Source organism: Anomalospiza imberbis, chromosome 3, assembly GCF_031753505.1.
Source record: "Anomalospiza imberbis isolate Cuckoo-Finch-1a 21T00152 chromosome 3, ASM3175350v1, whole genome shotgun sequence".
NCBI classification, from domain to species: domain Eukaryota; kingdom Metazoa; phylum Chordata; class Aves; order Passeriformes; family Viduidae; genus Anomalospiza; species Anomalospiza imberbis.
The window spans coordinates 106,075,030-106,102,594 of record NC_089683.1 but is presented as its reverse complement, the minus strand read 5'-3'; the positions used below and the strand labels follow the sequence as shown (position 1 = coordinate 106,102,594).

The 27,565-nt window shown below is 42.2% G+C and overlaps 1 long non-coding RNA gene across 1 annotated transcript in view; it reads right to left on the bottom strand.

The window, feature by feature from the left end:
- LOC137469985 (uncharacterized) overlaps window positions 1-11,862 on the bottom strand; it is a 33,302-nt gene extending 21,440 nt beyond the window's left edge. Inside the window, exons 1-2 of the long non-coding RNA XR_010996851.1 lie at window positions 11,731-11,862; window positions 9,717-9,820 (exon numbers count right to left, since the gene is read on the bottom strand). This is a non-coding gene — a long non-coding RNA (uncharacterized lncRNA). The remainder of the gene's footprint in view (window positions 1-9,716; window positions 9,821-11,730) is intronic.
- Window positions 11,863-27,565: the final 15,703 nt, after the last annotated feature.

The window sequence follows — 27,565 nt, the reverse complement described above, 5'->3', positions numbered from 1 at the left end:
ATGAGAGCAAGGAAAAGGGGAGAACATTCATGCAACTCCCTGCAAGCTCCTGTTCTAAATGCACAGCAGAAACTTGTGAAACATTTTCTGAGGTGGCAAAGAGAAAGCTCTGGGGGATCAAGACATTATATGTTGTTCTGTGCCTGGAACACCCAAGAATTCCCTGTAATGGAAGAGGAGACCACAGGGAGCTGCAGATGTTCCAGCAGCATCTCTCTGCAGCAGCACAGGCAGTCCCTTCTGGCAGCTGTGTCACAGAGGCCTCGATGGCTCTAAAGCATTGAGATCCCAGTGCAGCTGTACTGGTGTTTGCAATAGATGGGAGGAAATGAGAGGAAACATTTTTACAAGACAGGTGTAAAATCACAAGGCACTTGAATACACCAGCAGCTCAGCACCGTTTCCCTCAGATCACTACTCATTTCTTCACATAATATGAAAGATAATAACTGCTTGTACTCAGGTACAATAGAGGTGCTCTGTTAGGGTGCTGCTGCCAGTGGTCTGTCACCCTGGCTCCCACACAATGGTCTCTGTGCTGACAGGAACGTGGAGTGGCTCCATTTCAAGAGGCTCTACAAGCCTAAAAGCACCTTACTGGAAATATAAAAAGCTCCCAAAAACTATAACAGTGAGAAAGATTTCAGCGTGTGCATTATGTAGAGTCATAGGAGAATGACATGAGGGGGTTGCAGAAAGCTCAAGATCAGCACAGAGGATTGTGAGCTGGATTCTGATTCTTATTTGCAATTCAAGAGGTCTGTGATTGATCAGACCATTGTTTCTTCTCCTCTAACTACAGTCCTTTCCACCCTCGGGGAAATACCAAAGGACAAGGAGTGAATAATGCTCTTAAGGTATAAACCTTTGGCATTTGGTGGATATTTTAACCAATGCTGGCATTTCATTACTGACATCAAATAAAGAATTATACAGCCTCATTCAGCCTGATTTCCCTCACACTATTCCAATCAGCAGCAATTGCAGCCTATGTCTCAGGTTGAAGATTTTATTTGCAAATTAGATTTTGCAGGGTGGGGGAGATAAATCTGTTAGTCCGTGATTTGATCAAAAGTTTGAAAGCTAGTCTTATAACAGAAGAGTGAAATTTCGGCTGCAAAGTCAACATGAGCCTCACCCAAAATTTCTCACAGCCCCTTTAACAGCATAAATGTTTCAAGCTAGTACGTCTGGGTCTCTGAAACAGTGGCAGCAGTATTTCAAATATTCTCAAAGCCAAATACTTAGATAGGCTTGAACTGGCAACAATAATTGTCAAGACCAGCTTCTCAGGCCAAATAGAAACACACCAGGACCATGCAGGCAGGCTCAGTTGTCTCACAGGAAACACTTGAGTGAAGCAGGATGCCAGGGCTTCAAAGAGGAAAAGCTGGAGGGCATAGCAGCACATGTGCTGAGTGGCAGAAAATTAACAATTTTGATACTGCAGCTACTCTAAAAGACATATTGCCAAATACACCGAGGCAAAGAATAGAACAGTAGAATTCAGTGAAAAATTAGAAAATACTTGGCATGTTTGGGGCATCAAATAATCAATATTTTTTCCCCAAATTGTAACTGATGAACCAAAACTTCCTTTAGGGCACAGAAGGCACCACAAGAGATGCATCAAGCAGCATTCAGCAAAGCAGCACATGCCAGAGCTTTGCCACCAATAGGATTCTCCACAGAGCATTTAAGGCAGGTCACAAACCAGAAAAACACCAGCTGCTTGCATTTACTTTTTTTTTTGGTTACATTTCTAAAACAAACTTCTCTTAAGACAAATCTGAGTTATATACAATACTTTCTCTTGCTCCAACCATTTAAATAGATTTGATAAGCAAGCCAGATTCCATGCCAGTGCTTCCAACAATTAACTTGCAAGAAATCCTGTGATGAACCTTAGGCTCTTTTCACACTGACTTTATTATACTCACAAAACTTTACACTTGTTCATATACAATGTGAAAATAAAACACTGCCAGGCCAGCAGACAAATCAGTGACCTAAATGTTCCAGAAAATGAAATTATATATGCCTTGGCTGTCCTGCAGGGCTTGCAGGAGCAGGAAGAAGTATCACCAAATAACTTGAATTCAATAATTCCCCAGAAGCACCAGTTCCCACAACCTTAGGAAATTCTGATACAGTCAGCAGGAGAAAATACATCTCTCTGGCAGCTAACTACAAAAAGAGAAAGTGGGATGCTCAGGAAAAAGCAAACTAAAAAGAGAATTATACACTGGAAGATATATAGAAAGAGAAAGAACAGAAGATTTCTTCTCCGTCAAGCAGAGGGTTACAGATTCATCCTGTGTTAACACTTCCTTTCCAATTTGATCACAACCACCTTTATTTTTTATTTATTTTAAACCTTGGCTTTGAAGTGGTGGGTTATGGGAATGAAATAAAAGGATGCATTACAAAACATCTCTAGATCAGCCATTTGGTCTGACCAGCTGAGCTTCTTTTAATGCTATGCAAAAGAAGCTGAACAGGCCCTCATGCAGAGGATGCTCCTGGCCTAAACTGGAGCCTGATCAAATAATTGCCTTCCTATTAGAAGGTGCAGTCTTGCAGCCCTGCTGCTGAAATGGTGCTTTGATCATATCTTGCAGGAAACCTGCAAGAGCAACCATTTAATGTCACATTTCTGCTTTTACTCTACAGATCTTATTACTTTATATGCATGAAAAATGCATGGCTACTTATAAATCTTTGATTATATTCCAGACTAGACCTGTTACATTTTTCACCTCCCCTCCAGGATAAAATCTGAAAAATGCACACATTCCATACAGGGCATGGGATGCTCTGCAAATTTGAACACAGGCATTCATTCAAAGGAGAGCAGCAGATGTTCCAGAACAGTACCAAAAACAGGAATGTGGAATCTGTCCTTTTTTTTTGCAAATAATTACGTTGAAATTGCAAGTGGCAGCCTCAGTGTTACAATGCTAGAAGGCTGAGACTCTCCTCTTATGATTGTCCCTCTTTTCATGTTACTGCTGTGAGACAGAGCATGATGCCAAAAACTCTTATCAGGTGAGCTGGTGATAATTACTGTTTTACAGCTCCATACAAGAAAACTACTCTGGGAAAGGAACATACCTGGCAGGACAGTCTAGATCCCTGAAAAAGTGAAACTAGCCTACAAACCTACCTAGCAGTCGGGAGGACTCACACATAAAAGATTCATAGTGGCTATTGAGTCCACTCATTGATCCAGCCTCCTACCAACAGCCACTCTTTACACAGAGACCAATGCTTTGCCCTGTTTCCAGGTATTCTCCACATCACTCGCCCTTCAGCTCTGCTTCTCCTATCTCCTGCTGCCTCAGTTCCCAGAGGGGCAGGCAGCCCATATGAAACTGCAGTGATAAGAACATCCCTGGAGAAACCACTTCTACTTGGGCCTATGAAGCTCTTGCAGGTGCTCTAAAACACTCTGAAAAGCTGAAAGAACAAGGCACTTACCAGCGGGAATGCTAAGAAGATGAAGAAGAAAAATAAATATGGACATGCAAAACAAAGCTTTTGGATGTACCCATCACACTGCCTGAAAGAGATCCCACTGTAAGTCTTGCCATGGTACCCGCTGCCTTGAGACTTACCATAATCAAGTGGTTGTGCAGTCTTTCAGCTTAAAGCTGATTTTTAAACAACAGGTATTTCTCGGCTGATTCTCTTTCTTTTATTTCCCTTCCACAGAGGTATTTTGACTAGATTTAGGAGTCTGAAGTCACGAGACAAAAAGCTGCCGTGAGTGAAGGAAGGGGTGGAGAAGGCTTCTTTAATCACACAGGTGATGCTGAAGGGAGATTTGCACCTGGGCCAATTACACATTAATCTGCAGCAGCTCCTGGTAGAACCACTTTGTTCTTATTGGTGCCACCTCTTCTCTCCTCCCTCGCTGACCACTTCCCAACCCCCCTCCCCACAACGCACACATGCTGCTGCATTTTACGTTTTAAAACAAACCCCTAGTGCTCAGGTATTATGCAGATGACAGCTAGCATGCTCTCCTGTTTTCCAGCTTCTTTTTATTTCCCAGGCAGTAACTACCTGTTCTATGCATCAGGAGATTAGGAGGAAAATGTGTTATTTCCATGAAGGCTGACACAGCATCTTCTCCATTTATACCTACTGATTTTTTCCCCCACTGATGCGTTATATGAGTTCCTCTGTGAGTTCCATTTTTTTGAAACCAGTGTTTTAAAATCTTTTAGAAAATGCATGTGCTGTTTAGCATACTATGGAGTGAGGATAGGCCAGGTGTGGATCATTTTACATTGCAGGGAAATGAGGCCTCTTTTCTCCATAATTATCAAATCTGCTTCTGCACAGAGCTTTTCTCTATTGCTAGGCTACAGCCCTTAGTTACCTTATGCCACTTGGTAAATATTCAAAAGTCACTACACCAGGATTTCCTCTGGAAGGCAGAGTTCCTAGAAACACAGGGCTAGGGTAAGGAAAACAGTCCTGTGTGAAGCTTGGCTCCCTAACAAAGGATGAAAATTTCTCAGTAGTTAGAGCTGAATACTGAGAAAAGGAAAAGCTTTGCTTCTAGTTCCAACATTACCTGAGGAATATCAGTTATCAAAGAGGGAGAACACACAATTTTACCAGGAGTGATAATATGTTTAAAGTGCTATATATTCTCTTTTTTTGGACTTGGTGGAAGATAGCAGATGCAAAAACCATTGGAAAGGTGAAGAATGCTAAGCAATGTTACCATGTAGGTAACATTGCATGGCAGGCACTGTGCCTGTGTCAAATTCACCTTAGATGACATTTGTTTTTCATTAAGTCATTGAAGCTTTCACCTAAAAACCTCTTTTACATGTTTTCCTTTTATCTTCTCCCTAATTAGCTTTTTCAGTAAACTGGAGGTTAATCCATTTAACTTTAGTGTTGTCTACGTGAAGGTATTTGAGATAAATCTGTTTTAACTAATGAAGGGTTTAAATTCAGGGCAGAGGAGTCAAACTGCATGAGTCCATCTTGTGGACACCTGTTCAAGGCAGCCTGGCCACAGTTAAGCAGAGTTTGTTTCCACAGTGTACAAGAGCATGTAGCGACAGGACAAGGGGGGAGGGCTAAAACTGGTGGAGAGTATGTTTCAATTGGATATTGGAAAAAATTATTTACTCTGAGGGTGGTGAGGCACTGGCATAGGTTGTCCAGAGAAATTGTGGCTGCCCCATTGCTGGATCAGGTTCAATGGAGCTCTGAGCCTGGTCTAGTGGAAGATATCTCTGCCAATGGCAGGGGATTGGAATTAGAAAATCTTAAAGGTCCCTTCCAAAACCCAAACCTTCTATGATCCTGTGTAGGCTGTGTGTGTAGGATGCATACAATTTGTCTGGGTACATTAGCTGTCAAACTCTCACAAAACCTGCAACCCCTTGTTTGCTCAGGACAACCTCCCCATGATAGTGATGCCAGATCATTTTGATCTTTTTTCCTTTCATGTGTTCTCTGTATTCTTTACACATAAATTTGGAGCTCTGAATTGTTGCATTCATAGCTAGTTTTCCCAGTACTTTTCCCTGCCCTGATAGGCAGAAAGACAAAACTCATTCTAAAGCCCCTGTCCTATCTTGGGTCTTTCTGGGAACCAAGGCCAAAAACAGCTCTTCGGGACACATTTTCACCTACAAGTTTCCATCAGAGAGGAGAGGATTTAGAGAGGGGGTGTGGGAAATGGATTTGTAGAAAATTCTCAGGGCCTGACAGAAGGCCCACACAGTATGCATCCGTATGCAAACCTTGAGATAAGAAATGCTGATTTAGAAATGCCGTGGAATAGGACAGATATTGTTGAGAGAGAAATGGAGCTAGAAAAAAGTTTCAAAAGATGGCCTTGCAAATAAGACAAGATACTTTGGAGAAACAGAACTATGAAAGATGCATTGTAGTGGGACCCACGAGAGGTAGTTTTAGATGACTGGCTTTAAGGCATCTACAGCATGGCATGGCAAAAAGCTGATAGGCCAAGAAACACTTATAGTTTGTTGTAATTAAGAAATAGTTGGCTTCTGATTGTGATGGCGTGAATTACAACATCTGTGCTGTCTCACCCTTCTCATGAGACTGAAAATTGAATAAAAGTTTTTAAAACGCCTCTCAGTTGCCCCATCTCTGGTTCGGGAAAAGGGTATTTTCCAACAAGGGGGAAATTACCTCACCTCTTATGTCTCTAATTGGTGATTTTTGTCATATATGCTAATTTACTAAACCTATAAAAACTACCTTCTCCTTCAGCAGATAAAAATGCAGCTACATGGAATAATTTAGTGTTGTAATAGGAAATAATAAAAATGCCAACAACTGATCACGCACAACCTCCTCAAAGGAACCTTTGTGCTTTTAAAAATCAACAATCCAAAAATGAAATGGGAGGTTAATGTGATCCCCTTGGTGCTGCTGAGTCTGCTACATATGGAAGTGCTTTGTGTCAGGCCTTTGTGCCAGCACAAGCATATGGGATCAGACACAGAGGAGGAGTTCTGAACTTTTCTGCAGACGGATGAATGAATTCAAGCTGAAGTAACAGCACAGATCTTGCACTAGCCAGTCCAAAAATAGTAAAGAAATCCCTTTTCTACATTTAGTACTGTGTGGATGGGTTTCTGTGTTCATTGATGAGCTCCTAGGCCAGCTCAAGTTTTACAAGAGCTATAGTACTTTATTTCTACAATCAAAAGAGTGCAGGAGTTTTGAATATTAGCATGTTGTCTCACTTTTTGCTTTCACTGCTTTCAGCAGGGCTGGCTCCACTAAATAACACATAAATCTTAACTGTCTGTTATAGAAAGATTATTTTGAAAAAGGGTTTCTTGCCAGACTACTATCCATTTTGTACTACTTTTTCTTTCCTTGTTCTGACTTTTTTATTCTTCTATGAGAAAGAAAGGTTTTACTTCTCTTTTTTCTTTCTTTTTCTCCTGATCTAATTTTTGTGGCTGGTATGAAAGAGCACCGATTGAATGTAGTTTTTCATTTTGGCAGTTCTTTTTAAACAAATTCCATAGCATGATCTGACCAGTGACAAATGACCCAGCACTTCCACGTGGAATACTAATGCTGAATTATCTGACTTTCTGGGATCTTATGGGGATGCAGCAAGAATTAAAAAAATTACTGCACAGGAGCAGTGGTGACTGATGTAAGTCCTGCAAGCTGAGCTTTTGACCTCCACCATTTCTACAGTAACTGTGCAATGCATTGTGCTTTCTATTCTCAGGCTCGCCTTGGAAGCCAATTAAATTAAAAGGCTATTTATTTCATTCTATTTGCCTCCAGGACACTCTCACAGAAATGCAAACAATTCCTGTTCATAGTTCCCTGCATCAGAGAAACTGATATTGTACTGCTAATTTGTGATAACACTATTAATCAATATGCAATCTGCCCCGATTTAAGAGATGTACACAGTATGTACTGTGAATTAACAAAACACTGATTAGGGAGATCATGAAATTCAATCTTCTGAAGGGCACGTCTTTCAAATCCTTAATGCAGCTCTTTTTCTTGGTTTAATCAGATAGTTAATCATTACAACTCAGGCTTTCCAAGAGCCAGATTCATCAATACTAGGAAGCATGGATTTGTAATATTGAACATTGACAGTCTCAGGAAAGCTTGGTGAAAAGCAAAGCTGTAAAAGGTGGTTGGTAAGCACTTTGCTGCTTTAGAAAAAGCAATGGAGGAACTGAGAGACTATTTCTTAGTAAAACCAAAGAGTCATTTGAGGACTGACCCACAATTTTGAACAACAGAGAAACATAGTCCCAGATATACTGTTCTCTTAGGGACTAGTCTTGTCTCCATCTCAGTGAGAAATTAACATTTTTGTTAAATCACAGAAAACAAAATGACATGAAACATTATTATCCTGTGTTTTTATTCTAAATTAAGCTTGTGGTACAGTTCCCCATGCAACTTTGAGCAAGTGTAATTTCAGATCTGGAGGAATAACCTTCACATTGAAGTGAAGCAGGAGGACTTCAACACCATCCTGCAGGATATGAAATTACATCCTGCAACCTGCCATTTGTAGATCATTTTTGCAGGCTAGCAACCACACATTGGAACGTGCCTATCAACAATGGCAGGTCAAATGTTAAGGCTTTTCTAATGGTCATGTTACTGAAGGTTTGTTGGTAGAGAAGATGTGGGTTTGTAACAGAAGCAGCAGCCTCCACTGCACTTTATCTGGACATGGCTGGCAGGGTGCAATAAGCTAAACGAGGCTGAAATGACAAAAATGTCTCCAGGCTCATGAAAACCTGGAACACTATTTCTGGAAAAACCTGGCAGTTTAGTCAAAATTGTCAAACACTTAACTACCTTTGTCAGAGAGATGAAAGCATTCTGGCCCAGAATCACTCACCTGCAGTGCTAAAACCCACGGACCTTCCACCAGGGGTGAGCTTGAAGACACTTTTCCGGCTTGAGAAAATGAACTTGCTTCCCCCTGCTATGATTAGATTAGTTCTGTTTTCTTCCCTCCCTGACTCTAAATAAAATTTCAATCAGTTACTGAAGTATTAGAAGACGAAAAATTTAAAGTGAAAAACTGGTAAGTGAGGACAGGCTTCGTCATATAGCTTGAAAAAAGAAGCAAATATGAAAATTTCAAGCAGGTCACTTCAGCCTGCCTAGTCATCGTCTGCTATGCTGACTAGAAGGAACTCAATAAAATGAAAGGTGAATGACTTTGAGATGACTGAAGGAGAAGCCCTTTTCAGCCTGAGAATTTTATGCCACAGAGTATTAAACAGCATTTAGCAGGCTTCCAAAAAGCCAGCTAATGTAATATAAATGTAATGTACTGCAAACAAAAGCACCTGGAGAGGTTTGTACATATTTGTATTCACCAGCACAGGGGGAACAGCAGAAAGCAAGATCTGCGCGATAAGGACCGGGAACTCTGGGCTGGCACATTTCTCTATAAACTGCCCTGCTGTGAAGTTTCTTGATCCGTCTCCTGACCCGGCTAGAATGGGCCCTGCTAAAAGAGAAGATGCTAAATTATAAAATCCATAGGTCTATGGGATATGGAGCTTCCAGTCTTTCAGTGTCCTTTGCTGCCTAATTTCCTTGCTTTGAGGTAGTTTTCCTTGTTATTGCAATTCCTCTGCAGAATATTAATCTTGAATTTGATGCAACAGTGATGGGGCAAAACTTCTACCTGCCTCACTTTTGCAGCTTAGATGATGAAGACTCCAGCAAGAAAACTCTTTGATAATTTATTTTTGTTTGGTTTTCTAAGTATAGCAACCAGTTTCTAACAAAAACTCCCACAGCTTCTCAAAGCTTCTCAAAGCTTTTATTTTCTTCTATGACAATTTCCAAACTAAGGCTTTTCCTGAATGGGATTCTATTTGAAAGGAGGACAGAAAGTGGCCAAAACAGGTTTTTGAATTCATTTTTCCTAAATTAAAAGAGATTTTTTTAAAGACTTATTTTTATATTTTAAAAGAAAATTTTGGAAAAACCTGGAGGGAGAAACTGTAAATGGAACGCAAAGCTGCAATGTAATTGTGACCAAAGACTCAGCTCGTTTTGAAGGAGAACTTGATTTTATAGAAGAAACAACATTTAATTACAATAACTAATGATAAAAAGAATTATAATGGAAAGGAAAAAAAACTTGTTTCATGTAAGGACTTACCAATGCATTCTGGACAGGATCGGATGAAGACAGATTACCTTGGGTTTTTGTTTGTTTGAGGTGTTCTTCACAATCACTTCAGGCATGGTGTCCTCCCCAGAGGTATGAGAAGACCTGAGAGCTGGAAGTTTCTTCCTGTGAAAGCAACAGAGAAAATACAATTTTAAACATGGAGAACATCTAACTATGAATGGTTAGCAGATACTGTATCATGCATATACTCTAATTTGGTATTCTGCTTTTGGATTTTTGTTACAGCAGAAAATTGAGTACTTCTTTGCATGATAGTGCTGAAAATATATACAAAAAACACCCCAAAAATAGCTTTGATTTTCTATGTAAACTTGAGTATTTTTAAAATGTAGTTCTTTCCATAAATAAAACAAATTATCAAGGAAGAAAAAACATTGGTGAAGAAAAAAATCAGTGGGAGTGTTTAATGACACACTCCTGTTATTCACTGAAACATGGCACCTCATTTTGGGCACACATGGAACATGCACGAGATTGTGCTTATAGGGAACACCTATTTCTCATTAAGAGTAAATTCAGACAGACTGTGCTGACCAAAGCACCAAGCTTGGTAACATAGAAGTAGGACATCTCTAAAACTAAGCCTTTCTTACGGAAGATGAAAAAAGAAAATCTGAGTCACATCATCAATAAAGGATTACTAAAGAAAATAATCCTCTGAGACTTAAAAAACAAGCTTATAACTAGACCCCCCCTTAGTTAAAGTTGTTTTTTTCCACGGAAAGCTATTGAGGTAAAAGGAGTAGCACTCTAGAAGAGATTATTTTATTAGTTAATTTGTCTAATTAGAGGTTCAAGCCATGAGGACCAGCCACATGCTGGCTTGAAAAGTCAAATGTGAAGCTCACAAGTAATTAGATTTGAGAAATTAGGCCAAAAGAAGTTCCAAAATTAGGGAGTGTTTTGATCAAAACTTTGAAGTATCTCTTAAGTAAAGCAAAGTTAATTAAATAAAATGTTTCATGACTGATAAGAGTGTACATTTGACCATCAGTTTCATCTCACATTCTCCTACTCACCAGCTGGAAAGCTGAAGGAAACTTTTTATAACTTCATTAGAGCTACTTTGTGGAACAATTTAATTGTATAAAATCTTATAATGCACAAGTACAACACTACCAGCTGCTGGCTTCTGCTCCTGTTGGGCCACTCTCTTCCTTTCCCTCTCCCTGTGCCATCCACACTCCCTCACTGCCTGGGGACTGCTTCTGAAGGAGGCTTAGCTGCAAAAGCAGGTGGATTTTTCTTGCTTACCTTCCAAAATGCAGAGTTTCTGAAGGAGCAGGAGAGTTACAGGGCTTCCTCGGTCCAGATCCCACTGAGGGAACCTCCTGAGCAAAGTGTTTATCTGATAATGTGAAGAATATTTTTGGGGGGTGGGGAATAGGAAAGTTAATACTGAGAGGACAAATACCCACCTATGTAACTGCTTGAAATTATTCTTTTGATTCTCAAATAACTGCAAGGCTCTGGCACAGCACTTCCCTCTCTAGCCAAAGAGAGGAAAAATCCTTGGCTAAATCAAACATTTGGGTTTGCAGGATGAAATGGCCTAGTGTCATCTTTGTGATTGGCTCTTCAGCAAAGCAATGGAAGAAGAACGAGAAGCATTGCCGACAAGTGAGGTGACACAGCTCATCAACATGCAGCACTTCGTGCCATGCAGTACACTTGCAAATGCATCACATTCGACTGGTACCATTTATCTTTATAATATTTTTTTTTTGCTAGACTATATTTCATGTCTTTCTTTGTCTGACCTCCAACTCCTCTGCCGGAGGTGGTACAGAGAATATGCAGCAAGAGCAGAGGCAGAGAGAAGTATCAATTTATATCTCAGTCTTTGTGACTAATCACTGAGTAGCAACTCTTCAGAGCTAACTATCTCAGAAAAGTTCCCATGTGTTCAAGGCTGACTCTGTGAACGTTTGCTAATCAGCTTCAAATTATTACCAGGATATTAGAACACAACTTTGCAAAGCAAGTGGCTGAGAAGGTCAGCAAATACTCACCAGTGAGAAGAAAACAGAACTTTGGAGGGGAGAATCTGACTCCCATCAGCTTCTGACTGATCAGTCACACAGCCTGGGAAGGGACAGAGCCCTTGCAGAGGAACCACTCTGATGGGATCTCTCCCTCATGGCTGAGAACAGGAGCAGCCAGACTGTCTCTCCTGTTTCCCTCCAAAAATAACCCGAAAATAATTACCTGCAATCAAGAATGGATATTATCCAGACAAAGTCCCCTTGCCATGACTGATGAAAGGAATTTATTTTTTCTTCTGTGAGTAGCCTCACAGAGCAGCAGGGTGCTGAGTGATTCAGCTTCTCTGCACAGCAAGAGCAGCACAATGTGCTCAGTCCTGTCCATCAAGCCAGCCTTCTCCCCCTGTAGACCCACAGGGTCTGCCACAGGATTCCTCCAGCAGCCCCAGAAGGGCAGCCCACGGTGCCATGGGCAGAAGTGGCACAGATGGCTCTGAGTGCAGCAGCCTCTCCCACATGTGCACTCCTAACAGAGTTGATGCTGATGCTTTAAACCTCTCACTTTCTCCTTCTCTCAACTTGGTCCCCTGGTTTTGGTGCATCCTGGAGGCCTCTGCACAGGGAAAAGCAGGTGTAGAAGTAGCTAACAAGATCCTCATTAAGACCAGATTTTGATAATGACAAGCCAAATCACTCCCAAACTTCTGCTTCTCAGCATTCAGCTTTAATGATCACTTGATTTGCAGCCATAAAAATTACCTGCAGTGATACTGCTGCCAAACTAGAGCCTCCAGTCATATTTAGTTTCCATTTCAGCTACTCTACATTGAATATTCCCCTTGGAAATCCAGAGGGCAACTACACTGTCTGTTACATGTGTTGTATAAAGACAATTAGAATGAGGTATTTGGGCACTGACCTGTTGGATTTTATTTTCAGCATTTTCTCTTCCCACTCCCTCACATACATTTGTGAAGCATGAAATAAATTTACCCCTCCTGACTCGGTTCTATTCTTTTTCAATGACAGAACACTTGAGGTTGGTAAGTGAACTTTGCTGGACTGGGTCATGTTTTCAAATGAAAAAAAAAGCCCCATGACCCTGAAGCAGATGGATATAATTTTGGTTTCATAGCTGGCAATCATTTTTCATCATTGTTTCAAGCATGAAGGATTTAGCAATTGCTGCATAAAACTTCAGTGGCACAAAACCTTTGATGTTCTGTCAAGCAGCTTTGCTTTTCTCCCTGTCATACAGACTGCAGTCACAAATTACTCCCTGGCAATCCCAGGTGAGGATTCAGAAGATTATTAGAAAAAAAGATCAGGTTTAAAGGGTTATTAGAAGTACCTTTGGGTTTCAGCAACACACAAATATGCAACTGTGTCCTTCACAAAAATCTTGCTTTTCTTATTTTAATGTACTGTTGGTTTTTCTCTCTCAACAAATCTCTTTGGCTGGGCATTTTCACCTCAGATTCCAAGTAATCAAACTGTCAGGAGCATCACCTCCTAGGAGAAAGCACTGAAACAAACAAAAAACCTCACATTAGCAATTTGCTTGCGAGCTGCAAACACATGCACATGTGTCTCTGAAAGGACAGTTGTGCTGCTTGGAGTGTGACTCTGCAGGATAAAACTATGTGGCAAAATAGAATTAGAATATAGAGTTCTGTTTTTTTTGAAACTACTGCCTTCACTAATGATTTGCTGTCTATTTCCCTAGTTAGGAATTTTGCCCTGGCTTGAGTTCCTTTGGGCTGTCCTGAATTTTCTTGTGGATGCCCACTTAAATTAAACAGGTCAAAATGCAACAAAAATCCACATCCTATCCATTAAAGTCTTTCAGCCAAACAATGTGTACTCTCAGTTGGTTTTTTGGCTTTTTTGACTTGCAGTTTTACTTCATCAACAGCATCTACAGTTTACTGTATTCTGTATCTTGTTGTGATACTGGATTCTGTAGACCCTTGGAGTATTCCCCTAGCTACTGCTGCAGTTTTGGGGATGACCAAAACTGCAGCAGACCTTTGCTTCATGACAGCAAGAGATTTTTATCATCCAAACAGATTTTAGCTGTAAGATGAGCATAACAAAACTTCTCCAAGTAATTGATCTGCCCAAGGTTATACAAGGAGTGGAGGTTAAATATCAGCAACTTAGTCAGAGCCTTGGAAATTAATAATACAGATCATTACTGAGGTATTTGAATTTTAGAATGATGCTTAGGCTCTATTGCAAACATTTTACAGGAAACTGCCCTATTTCATTAATCTCTAATGCAATGTGGAAAGAGAACAGCAGTTTAATGAAGGGATGAGAAGGAAGAAGAGGAGTAACTAGTAATAAATCAAAGAAATAGGCTTAGCTGTATGTATGAGATTTGCAGATGAGTGTTTCCTAAGTATAATCATGTACAGACAGGTATTGAGATCCTCAAAACTGGGTAATTCACTCCAAATGCCTCAGATTTCATGGCTTACAAGATTTAAATTGACCTCTTCAAAGACTAGGCAGTGATGAAAGTTCAAATTAAACAAACTTTCCTTTACACCTTAAGAATTCAACAAGACTGTACAAGCACCATTTAAGTGATTGGTTTTTGGTGTGCCGGTACTCTCACTTATTTCTCAGTATTTAATTACCAAATACCTCAATGAACTCCTCAGGATACAGCTACAACTCAAAAATTATTCACTGAAAAGAACTGTTGAATAACATTTGACACACACAGGAATCCATTTGTAGATAATCCTCTGTCAGCAAAACTCATTGACTAAATTATATGTGGTTAATTATTCACTCATCTCTCACCACGCAACTTTCTCTCCTCTCCTTTAACAAATTCCTAAAATGATCAAAATGCTGATCACAGCCCAACAGTCTCTGCAGCCTCTCGCCTCTGTCTCCCTTCCAGTTCCTTCCCTCCAGTGCTTTAGTAAAAAAACCCTTCTGGTTCAGCAATGGGCAAACCAGGGAAATTTTGACTTGCGATTATATAACTCCTGCAAGGCACTCCGGTCAGCAGGAATGCCATCCAGGGTATTCACTGCTGTAAAAATGCAGAAACAGCTGTCCTTTCCTACCACAGGACTTCTATTGGAAATGCAGACCTCAGTTCTGAATGCTTTGATTTACTGGGGAGAGAAGCAGTGTGAAAACACTGTCAGGCTTCTGCAGCCACTTAGATAGGAAACTGATCCATTCCTGTACATCACGCTCAGGAAAAGTGCAGGAATCCGGAAGGCTATAAATTAGAAGATGCTGGAGATGTGGGATGGGAGGAGGAATCAGAATGGTAAACTTAGCTTGTGATTAGCTTTAAATCCTGAGAAACATGAAACAAATTTTGGCTGCTGCTGCGGTCCGTGTTTATTTCATTAGGTTCTGTTAAACTGTTCAATGGCATGTTCTGCTATTCCCCCATGTTTCCCCTAGTTAGTTCTTCCCTGAGCTGTGTCCTCCCTTCATTCCAGCTGCTCCTCAAATTGTCTCCTCCCTTTGTTCGGTACCCTTCCTTGCCTATCCAGGCGACGGTGCCCCTTCTGCCCTGTCAAGGCAACCCTGCCCTTTGCTCCAGAATGATCCCTGTCAGTTATCCCATGGACCAATCCCCTGTTGAACCTTTTCTCATCCCTTTATCCTGATTCAATGTTAGCCCAAAACCACACCCTGAGTGTCACCCTATTGGTTTTTCCATTATTTCCACCCCCTGTTTTTTGAGAATTTATAATCCCATGCACAGAGGTGCTTGGGGTTCTCTTTGCCAGTGATCCCTTCAATCTCACTCTCCTGTAGGGTTGGAACTTCAACACAAGAGAGTCTTCTCCGCCTTCCTCACCCAGTCCCTGCCGCGTTGTCTCGGAGTACCGCTGTAGAGCAGTGAGCTCTAAGCTTCTGCCCTTGGCACTAGCCCAGCCAGGGCAGTTCCCCACCCTCACCACTGCTCTGGAACATCAAAAGAGCTAGCCCGCACTCCAGGAGCCAGTGGCAGGCTGCTTCATGAATTACATCTTGCCTTTCCCAATTGTTCCTTTATTTGTAATTCTCCAGCACAAGTGCAGACCCACGCACCCTCTGCTCCTGGCTTGCAGCCACCTGGGCCAGCAGGATCTGTCTGCTTTGTTGTGCTCCATTTTCCACATATCTTCTTTAGAAACCCTTTATTAAGATCTTAGACCTGATGTATTTTTAATTCTGCTGTGAAATCCTCTTTTAGGGAAGATGCTCCAAGGCTTCCACCCATCTCTGGCCCTGGACCGTGCTCTTTCCTTCTCTTCTCTTCCCATAATCCCACTTCTTAAGGAGTCTCTTTTAGACTACAGAAATAAACTCCCTTTTCCCACCCTGTCTGCACAGTGCCTGGTTTATACTGTTTATATAACAGCTCTCTAACTATTAACGGGTAAAACTGCAGCCACAAAATTCATACTGCATGTAGCTCTAAACTTGAATTAACCTTCCCTTTCTTCTGACAATTTGTATTGAATTCCATGGTCTGAGGCTTTGCTGACCATTGTCAGCCCTGACGCAGACCCATAACTCCACATCTGATTTCTGGAATATAAGATTCTCTATGATATAATGTATCCTATCCTAATTCTGTTTGCTGGTGATCCTCCTCTGCATTGACTGATCACAATCAGCCCGAAAAGGCCTTTTGCTCCTGTCCTGCATATGAGCATGGAATCTCTGAAATTCCCTGGAAAAGTATCCCCATTTGTGCCTTTGGCTCCTCAGACAAAGGGGACCTTTCCAGCAGAGTTCATCGGACTAGACCTTCTTACTGCAGAGTTGTACTTTCAAGGCATTTCCTAGGGCTTTTTCCCAGGGCATTTCCTGGATTGATGTGGGAAGAGATGACAAGAGAGTCTGCAGTTTTTGGGAGAGGCGATTGGCTGCAGCCCTTAACTAGTCATTTTGCAGCTCACCCTCTGTAAGGCATCTCTGTTCCACGTGGTAAAAAGGCTTATTTATTCTTTGCACATCTCGTTACGAATGCTTTCAATGTATTCTAAGTAGACCAAGCAACCAGCTTCTGTCCTTGGATACCCAGCCCTGTTCTCCTTGACATCACTAGCACGCACAGACTATCTGAGGAAAGAATTCAGCTCAGTGTAATATTTACACTGCATGCTGGTTATTAAAACAGCCACTGGCTCCTGTTTCATAAGCAAAGATATAAATTCCAGGCCATTACATAAAATGGCTTTACAGAGCATTTACTTAGCTACAGCTATAACTTGCAGACCTCTGCTCACTCTTTGAAGGAGGAACACAGACAGCCCCACTCCCCTCTCCTGCAGAGGTGCTGGTACAAACCAGGAGAAACATTGCACATCCCACTCACTGCCTGGGCCCCAGTGGGAACTTGAGCTGAATTCTGTGGGCAGCAGGGGAGGGAGTGACTGGTGTGGCTCCACTTGCAGTGCTGTGTCAAGATCTGGGGTCAAGCATAGGAAGGGCATGGAGCTGTTGGAGTGAGGCCAGAGGAAGCCACCAAGATGATCAGAGGGATGGAGCAGCTCTCCTTGAGGAAAGGCTGAGAGAGTTGGGGTTGTTCAGCCTGGAAAAGAGAAGGCTTAAGGCTGACCTTCCAGTACCTGAAGAAAGCCTACAAGAAAGATGGAGAGGGACTGTTCACTAGAGCATGGAGTGATAGGACAGGGAGGAATAGCTTCAAACTGACAGAAAGCAGTTTTAGATTAGATATTAGGAGGAAATTCTTCCCTGTTACAGTGGGGAGACACTGGCACAGGTTGCCCAGAGAAGCTATGGATGCCCCATCTCTGGAAGTGTTCAAGGTCAGGCTGGATGGGGCTTTGAGCAACTTGGGATAGCAAAAGGTGTCCCTGCCCATCTTGGGGGGATTAGAAGTGGATGATCTTTGCGGTCTCTTCCAACCCAAAGCATCCTGTGATTCTGTGGCATATCAGGAAAACCAATTGGAGATCTTGCAGCTGATCCTACTAACATGTAAACATGAGATGATGCCTTCTTGAGAGTAAGACTGTGCTATAGAGCAGAACGATTTCCAGGCCACTCTCAGATGTCCTGTGCCTTATTTCTTCATCTGTAAACTAGGGCTAATACTTCCTTCACACACAGGTGATAGGGAGATGAAAGATGCTCAAAGATTAAGTATAGTCCATAAAAACATGACAAGCTTGATTCAATATAACCTGGCAACCACTGTACATTTCAAAGGCAATTCTATTCACAGATTTTAGTGCTGTTTCAGAACATTAATGTCTACTCCTCTACTGCAGTTTGCTTTGCAAACCCACAGCTGTCAAATAGAAGTCATTAGGAGAAGCAGGGAGAAGCCAGAGTTTTTGTAAGGAGTGATCAGGAGCAAATTAATTCATATTGGCTATGAATTTTGCATCAGTAGATTTCAGTGCCAATCCAGTGGCAGTAAACAGTTTATATTCCTCCACTGGCTATTGTTTTGAGCTGTGTTCAGATGCATACTGACGTCCCTAAATTGCTTTATAGGCTGTTAACATCGCAGAGATTTTCTTTGCAGCTGATAACCCAAGGCTGGAACCTTCAGGCTAAAAGCTGACACAGGAGCTCATGTGTACCAGCTCACTGGAGCTATGCTGATGGACAGCTGAGGGTCTGATGCTTAATTAAAGAGCAAAAAATTGACTTCTGAAAAACAGTTGTGGGATGAAGGTGAAGTCTTCTAGGAACTCACTGGTCATAGAGTTTCAGACAACAGCTTTTAAATTTTCCTGTGCAGGGAAGCAGTCTGTCAAAGGTGTGTGCTTCCACCACCTAAACAGTCACAACCCATTGCCCACACAGCTGTATCAACAAACAGAGCACAATATTCCAGGCTGAATTTAAAATAAATTAATTCTAGCAAATTTACTTAATCCAGTCACAGCATGGCTCTAGAGACAATTTCATGAGCACAGTCAAAAGAGCAGGAGTGTGTGTACATCCCTAAAACTGCGGATTGTCTATGGAAAAAAACCTACTTGTGGTGGCTATCCCAGCAGGTAGCCCTCACAGAAATCACCCTCACCTGATACCACCTATAAGCAAATGATGTGAGCCCTTAGACTAGAAGTCAATTGTAAAAAATGAAAAACAAAAGGCAAATAGAGGCCCTCCTGACACTCCTTGTACAGAGCTTCATGTCCATTGATAATAGCAAATAAAAAATTTCTTCTAGAAATTCTTCGTGCCACTTCTACTGCCCCTCATACTGCTGGCTGGTGGCATGCTGCAAAACTCTCCCTGCCAGAGCTTTAAACAAGGCACGCAACTGACTCCAACTTAGATTTGACACTTTTCCTCAAGATTAAATGGGCTACTTGCAGAGACAGAAACTCGGTAACTTTAAAGCTCCCTGCCTTAGCTAACAAGAAACAAATTGCTTCCCAGTGACTCCTCCTGAGTGATAAACCTGTGATATTTGCATCGATTCATCTTTAAACCTAAAGCAGAATAGATTCTGTTTCTTTAATAAATTCTCATATTATTTGAATGGACTTATTTTAAAAGCCAATAACATGTTTGCTTTGGGAATATTTTGCATTTATATTTACCTTTTGGCTGGCGGCTCATTATATGGGAAGATCAATTGGAACTAAAGCAGTTGAAGATTATAAAGATTCTACAAAGGATTTACACGGGAGGCCCCTTTGATTGTGATTTTCAGCAATGTTCCTTTTCCCCATTTAGTGACATTCAAGGATATTGGGAACCTTTTGGTGACAGAGCACACCAGCAATCCTTGGATTCTGAGGAGAGGGGGCTTTGCTGCACCTGTCCTGATTCCTACTGCCTATGGAGCAGGTTTGATCAGTAGGTACCAAAGCACTGCTGAGGGGTGGGATTTCATCCTCCCCTTTTTGCAGCAGGGGAAAAAGGGATATGGAAGAGTGAAGGGAACAGCAGAAGAAGGGTAATTTTTTTTCTTGCTTGCTCACAAAAAAACCCACAGATTACAAGGTGTAACTCATTCTGTCCTCTCCAGTTATGGCAAAGTGCTTTGAGAGCATTATTGGGGTATTCCTGCGATACCAAGTCTTGTTTTAGTATTCATTTTCTAGCTACCTACGCTTCCCTCTGCTGCCAGGGGAGCTCTGCAGCAGAGCAGGTGTAGAAGGGACGACGTATCACCCCAGTGCACTGTCTGCATTTCAGTTTAACCTGACAGTAAAAGTAGACTTCAGTAAAGTGCTGTCAGTGGAAGGACCTGAGGCACAACTCAGTTCTGGATGCATGTACAAATCCGTGAGGCCATGTAAGCTTAGATATCCATCAGTCAGGGAAAATCTTTCTGGGGCTTAGCTCCTCTTGAGCCCAAAGAGCTCCCAGGCACTCACAGCACTGTTGTCTTGAGAAAACAGAGGTGCTGTGCTGCTTTCGTTGCTGACCCAGCCTACAGCAGCAACATGCGGTGTCACACGGCATCAGCAGTGTCAGCGGCGACAGCCCACTGCCCGAGCAGCTGCATCACTCCCAGACTCTGTTTTAGCCTCTGATTAGCTGCAAGAAATTAGCTGTCACACAGAAATCATGCTGATTCACAACCCACAGCTTGGGAACAGTACTTGGGCAAGGATCCTCCTAGGCAGACATGAGGTTCTGTATTTTCTAATAAAGCTCGCAACTGAATATTATCAAGTGGTTGGGGAAATCAATACTTTGGTCACTGGGTATATACTTTGGAGTTCTTTACTGGCTTTAAGATTTACTGTTTAGCCACTCCAATTCCTATAATGTGCAAATGTTTCCTATATTAACAGGAGAAGAGTGATTTGTGGGCAGTAAATGGGAAATAGGACATCAATTTAACAGGGCCATTTGGGGTTAGCATAAAATGACAGAACAGCAGGAAGCAGTTAAAAGCTTCCCTCCCAGCAATCAAAGCCTTGCAATTTTGAGTCTTCTTCTCCAATCAAGTAGTGTATTGATGAGAAGCCAGTTCTGATAATGACCTTTGAAAGACCTCATTCTGGCCTTCTGGTGTAAGTAATTTCTCTAACTATGGTGTCCTAACAGGAGCTCAGCAAATTCATGTCATCTACACAATCACTTGAGATGGATAAGAAATGGCAGAAACCAAGGGTAAGAGATTTCTTTTCCCTTAAATTTGATACATTTTTTTCCTTTGAAGGCTCCTGATCTCAGCCTGAGTTGCTGGTATTGCTTTTTCTGTGTGCTGCTTCCTCTCCTGTCTGTCCCAACTCCTTGAAATTATGGATAGACCATCCTTACTAATTCATCAGTCCTCCAGTGACTCAATGCATGAGTTCCTTCCTGTGCTGCATATTTTTAAATGTCATTCTGTAAGGCTGCTCCTAGATCAAGTCACACTCACATTTCATTCCAAGCTTTATTTCAATTAATATCACTTTTTTGGCAGTGCTGAAAAGAAAGTCTCATTTTTCTTTGAAAAGCAGACATGGAGTGAGGAATGCCATATTTCCTAGACAGGAAATGGTAGGTGTTTGCTCCCAGTCCTGCTAATGTCAGGAGATGTATTTCATTGCACAAAAATACACCTTCGATCAGCGACAACAAACCTGCGAGCACAGACCATGCTAGTGGAAAATCAGAACAACGCAGTAGCTTCCAGCTGATACTCCTGACCATTCCACAACCTCCTTTTTGAGCTCCAGTTTGCAGTTGTGAGCCTCTGCCTTTTCCCAGGGCTCCAGAGCCTGTGATACCCATGATCACCGTGACTGCTCTGCTGGGGAATTCTGCCTGTAAAATGGGATGAAAAATGACTGCCATGAGCTGGTAGGAACCCCAACTTCTAAATATCTCATGTTGCACTTCACTGATTTTTAAAGCTCCTAATACCTGCTCAGAAATGCTGTGAAATGCTGACCTAATATGATCTCTCTCTGTCAGTTCACATTTGTCCAAACCCTCTGCAGGTGTTATGCCAGATCTGGGATCATCCATCCCCCTGCAGCTGGCAGAAAGGTGACACAGAAATCCCAGCAGAGGCCATCCTGTGTGCCCCAGCTAATTCACCACAAAGGCAGAGGGTGAGCCCATGCCCGACTCACACCAAGTCAGGACAAGTGTTTGATAAGGGAGCACAGCACCCTGCTACTGCCATCCTGGAAACACAGCAGGGTGCAGGGAAAGCTTCCTCTCCCAGTTGTGTCTTGGAACTCCTGCCCTTTGCCATCTTACTATGAGGCAACAAAGATCCTATGTAGAGGGATGAAGGAGAGTGCTCAATAGGACAATTACAGACTATACTTGGAAATTATTTTCCTAAGCAGGGTCAACCAACCTGCTCATCCTCAGGCACTGAGAAGGAAAAGCATCTTATGTAGCACACATTGTAAAGAAACTACTGAATGAAGCATGGAGGACAAAGCCAAAATATGCATGGATTGTATTCCGAAGCAGCAAAATAAATTCTCCCTTTGTAGGGTCTAGGGAAGTCTTGAGCATAGTCAACTTTTGAAAATCATTTAAATAGTTAGCATGACTATTCTGACCTTCTGTCTGTTAATTTGGCTCCCGTGATGCCTGAATAGCTCTCCTGAAGCCAGTTTACTGTCTATTGTCTGTGCCTGATGAGAGCTGTTATTTCTGATTAGATACTTTCCCTTTGTATTCCAGATCTCTACCTTTCATTTCTCTCCCTCAGCATATTTTTTCCCTCAACGCTAGTGGTGTCTGATGTGAGTTCCACTCCTAGCATGCCCTGGTGAGTAAGAACAAAAGCAAGAATGTCTCACAGCTGAGCCTAAGGCTGCAACCAAGGGACCATAACCTCACATCTGGAAGCGCCTTTATGTTGTGCCACTCCCATGCTCTGGAAGTTCTGTGGGATTTAGTATTTCTAAGCTAAATACATTTCCATTATTCTTTTATTCATAAAATGTCCCACTACAAAAACAAGCCAGACATGCCAGGCTCCAGCTCTCTGTGGATTTATTTTATAGCTTCACAACTTCCTACAAAGAGAGCATTAAAGAAAGAGATGGTTCCATGTATGTTTTTAAGGTAGATGTCTCCCAACACCTCCCCTGAGCGCACTGAGACTATTGACTCTGGAAAGGCAGAGGCATAAATTAGCCTTTGCAGAATCACAACTATTATACTCTACCAAAAAAGTGAATTAATCATATTTTCCCTTCTAAGCACAATCAGCAATTGGCTGGAGGAAACTGAAATACATCTGTACCCAGAAAAGAATTATCCTGCCTCTCTTGCCATGCTAGGTCAGCATTCAGCACATCCAGGGCAGCTTGCAAGCAGTGCACCAAAACACTGGGGTGTCCCACCCTCCCTCAGCCAGTCGTTTTCCACCAGGTGTTTCCAGTGCCCGCAGTCTCAGGGCTTTGAGCACACGGAAGCCTCTGGCACAGAGAAGGAATAGCAGCTCAGGACAGAAAAGAGCTGGAGAATCTCCCAGAACAACAAGAAAACAAACTGGGATTCTCAGCTGTGAAAAATCACAGTCACGCGCCATTCAGCAGCCCAGCCATAACCCTCCATCACCAGGGGTGTTGTGATACAGGATCACAGTTTTGTGGCTCACAAAACCACCTTGCTCACCACAGCCCCGTATCTGGGAGCCTCCGCCACTGCCTTCACGCAGGGGGTCCCCAGAGCACTTCATGCTTCCAATCCCTCACAACTGCTCAAGTGTTTGACACCATGCTCAGCAGGTGGCTGCTGCCACCACAAGGGAACACAAGGTGTTCTGCCCTCAGGGAGTGGAAACCTTTCCTCTCTACACAACTGTCTCGGTTTACAAGACAGGTGTCTGCTAGGGAAGGCAGAAAGCCTCCCTTGGAATGGAGAATGTAAACCCCCTCCCTCCGAATTATTATAATTTTGAAATTGAGGGGCTCTCAGACAAAGATATGGGAATAGGACTAACAGTTCTTTACTAGTGTGTATAACAAGGCAAAGAAAACAATGATTGTCGCCCTGATTTCTTAGGATTTTCTAAAGCCTTCTGAATTTACATTCTTGTAGAGAACTTTCTCATGCAACTTTCTGTAAACAACCTATTGTTTTGCATTCTTTCATAGAGGCGGAGAAATTTGGTAGACTGGTAGTTTGTCCACTGTCGTTGGAGAGGTGGCACGTTCACCTTCCAATCCACTGGCACCTTTTTAGAACTATAAATGATTGGAGTCAGAAAAAATAAATTAGTCTCTTCATGGTGACCAAAGCTGTGGTGCGTCATTTTTCCTTGTGTCCTCTGGTGACAAATGATAACAATGGCATAAACAACAAAAGAACCAGGGACCCGGTAACAGTCCTCTTGACCGCACGCACTTTCCCCTTTGGTACAGTTACTTTCAGAGCCAGCAGGAAGGAGCAGAAATTCTGGGCTGGTGGGCGAGATGTATCAGTGTAGCAGAATTTCTGAGGGAAAGAGGACATCATTTTTATGTTCAGAGTGAAGGTTGAGCTACCCCAGCCTGGGCCCCAGATACGGGCCTCAGTGAGGCCTTGAAGCCTACGGCGCAGTCAGAAATTATGTTAAGGTGTAACACGGTATAATGATCTTTCTGGGTGTGAATTAGGATAGGTCTGCAGTGTGAAACTTTTACCACCTTAAGACAAAGACAAACAATGTTTGCTTGCCAATGAGAGTGTGCTCACAATTGTGAACTATCTTGAAGTGTATATAAACTGCCATCATATAAACAATAAACGGAGAACGTATGATTAGCCACATTGGTTCGGATCTGCGTTCCTGTCCAGCTACCTTATTTTTCTGAAGTCCCTGATTCATATCAGAGGTTCGGCGGTAGCTGAATTGTGGGGACATGCGGGCAAGGCAGCATGGTGTGGGCTACGGCGTGGAGAAACCCAGAGCTGTACCGAAGCAAACAGCGAGGACAGGACAGCGATGGCCCAACTCCGAGCAGGGCAGGGAGAGGCGAAGTTCAGGATTCCCAGGGCACAGGAGCAGATGGTGCTCGGTCCCTCGGGGCTGAGCTCCAGCGGTGCTGGTGAATTCTCCTCGCAGTAAGCGACAGCCTGGCCGTCCTCCTCTGATGCCAAAGAGTGAGAGAGAGCGGCTGACCCCGCTCTCTGTATCTCTGCCCCCTCCGCCCCGAGAGGGGTGCCCCCAAAAATCAAAGGAGTTTCCCATCCCCACCGTCTCAAGCACTCAGCCATCAGCGCTTCTTAGCAACTCAATGGGAAAAACTCCCACAAGTAACAAGGAAAGAACGGAAAAAAAAAAAAAAGCCAACAACAACCACAGCAGTTCCACTCAGATTCTTCTCCATGCAAGCCCTGGTTGTTAGGCTAAAATGAGCCACGGCTGTTTTTGAAACACTAGCACTCTCCAAGCAGCATGTAACATCCCTGTGAAGTTTTAAAATGAGATCTAGAAAATTGCACTTGCTACTATCTGTTCAAGTGTAAACCCCGTTGGACCAAGGTGGAGGATCCCTGAAGGCTAACTATGTTATCTTTGTCTATAGAAAACAATTAGAAAGCTGATTTTAAAATGCTACAATTAAAGGCTTAATATAAATGCATTTTTGATGCTATCAACAAGTGCACAGACTTCAAGAAGCTCTTTCAAAATGCCAATGTCTTCAAGAAAAAAAACTGGATTTGTTTCTTCTTCATGGTGAAGGGACTATGGGCAATTTACAGACACTTTCTAATCTTAAAAGTACTTTATCCGTGCTATGCATCTTATGTGCTAGAATTCTATACACAGACTGTAAAAATATACGTAAAGCCTTGTACAAATTTACTGTTCTGTCTATAGAGTCATGGCTGAAGATAAAGATTTCTAGCTGAAAAGCTTGGGGGCAGGGCACACAAAATCTGTTGAGCAGGAGTTCTGTAAAATTTAATAGAAACATTTCTACCTTTATTTCAGATAATCAGATTACAGTGGGATTTCAAAATTAATTTCCCTTTCTTTGGCAGTTTTATGTTGTGTTTTGGGAATAATCATACAAAATGAACACTACAAATGAAAATTCTGGATTTATTGAGGTCACTCGGGCAGCTCCTACTGATTTCAATTGGGCCAGGGCCTTATTTTATGAGGAAGTCTTGGGGAGAAAATAAATTCAGTCTTCCAGAAACAGAGCAACATGCCAAAAAGCCTTCTCTTAATTTTATTTTGAACATGGTCACACTGCCATCTGAGAAAGCAGCTTCTTTCATTGCCTTCAGGAAATCAGCAGGTAGTCCTGCTGCCACTGATTCCCTGCAAGCATGGAAGGACAAGCTGGCTTTCAAATCCGCTGCTTTTTACCGTGGCCAAATACTGCTGATGGGCTCAACTGCCCATTGTGTCTCACCCTGGGCCAGGATCTTAACTTCCACCAAGTGCTGGGCTTGGGACATCCCAAAGACTCTCTCAGTTTCCTTAAGCTTGTCCTGGGCTGTAGGACAGCTACTCTTGCTAGGCCAGGAAATACTAGGTTCCTACACTTGAGAGCTGAGCATTCAGAGCCTGTTTTAGACAGGATCTTGCCTTCATGAGAAGCAGCAGCCACGTGCTCCTCAGCAGTTTCCAACCATGTGGGAGCAGGGAGCCTTCTCCACCAAGCAGGATATTACCTGCAAGACAAAGAACTGAATGCACCTCTTGAGGTCCAATTCCTCCCAAGTCAGAAACATCCTAGCACTCTTTCCTTCCACTTCAAACTTCTTTTGTTGCTGGCAGAAATGCACACGTGATTCTCTGCCTCACCAAAAAGGGTGCAATAGATTGACACTGCTCTCCCTAAAAATCAGTTTCCAAAGCAAGTGTCCTATCACTCCCATCATATTTCAGGCAGATGCAAAGGACAAAGTCCCTTTGGATGAGACAGACCATCCTTCATTCATCTTGTCCACTTAGTTCTGGCCTGTTTACCAAAGCATCTGAGGCTGCCAGCAGCACCAATCTCCTCTGCTACACCAAGCTAGGCTGCTGCCGCCAGTGTGGTCCTTGCTGCACCACACCGCGCTGATAACTGCCACACATTTAAGAGCTAGTGTCATCAGTACAAGGCATAGGACAGTTCCTGCTTGAAACCAGTTCCAAATGAGAAGTGCTGGGCACCTAAGAGAACTTGGATCCAGAATGGAGCAGTGTGCCAAGTACTGAAATAAGAATTCTAGAAAGACAATGTACCCAGAGTGGCAAATGTAATGTCTGTAAACATGCTTCAATCAGAATTTTGGATGAACTCTGGAGGTATTGATTTTTTCTGGGGTAGACCTCCTCGAATTTCCATACATCTCTATCAGACTGTATTTTTTATCATTAGCCAGTAATATATGAAAGGTCTTGGAGATTGAGATCATGGAAGTGAGCCTTTAAAAGAAGTGATCTTTAAAGTCAGTGAAGTCTCAAATCTTAAAATGAAGTCTCAAATCTCAAATCTACTGGAAGAAAATTGTTAACACTCAGAATTCTGAATAATATTATATAATTAATTTTTCAGCAGAGAACAGCCTCTTGGTACTAACCATGTCCTTTCTGATACATCAGAGACTGAAAAGCAGAGCCTTTCCTGTGCCAACTGTCTTTTAGAATAAACAAAAGACCCTCCCCCTTCATCTCCACATGCTTAATAATATTAATAGAACATGAAAATATTAATGCTGGTAGACAAGGTCTTTCATAACGTACATAAATGAATTCATTCACTCTAGCTCATTAGCTTAATCATCAACCTTTTTACAATGTAACTGTTTGTTTAATATTTTCATTGTTCTTCTTTGATTTTCCTGACTTTTGCTTCTTTGGGGATCAAAAGATCTCTGAATGCATAAGCTCAACAAATATCCTTGCACTACTGTACAACAATAGGAATTGTTAAAAGAGATAACTAAGTAAGGACTTTCACAGATCATGCTTCAAAGATACTACAGGAAACAACCA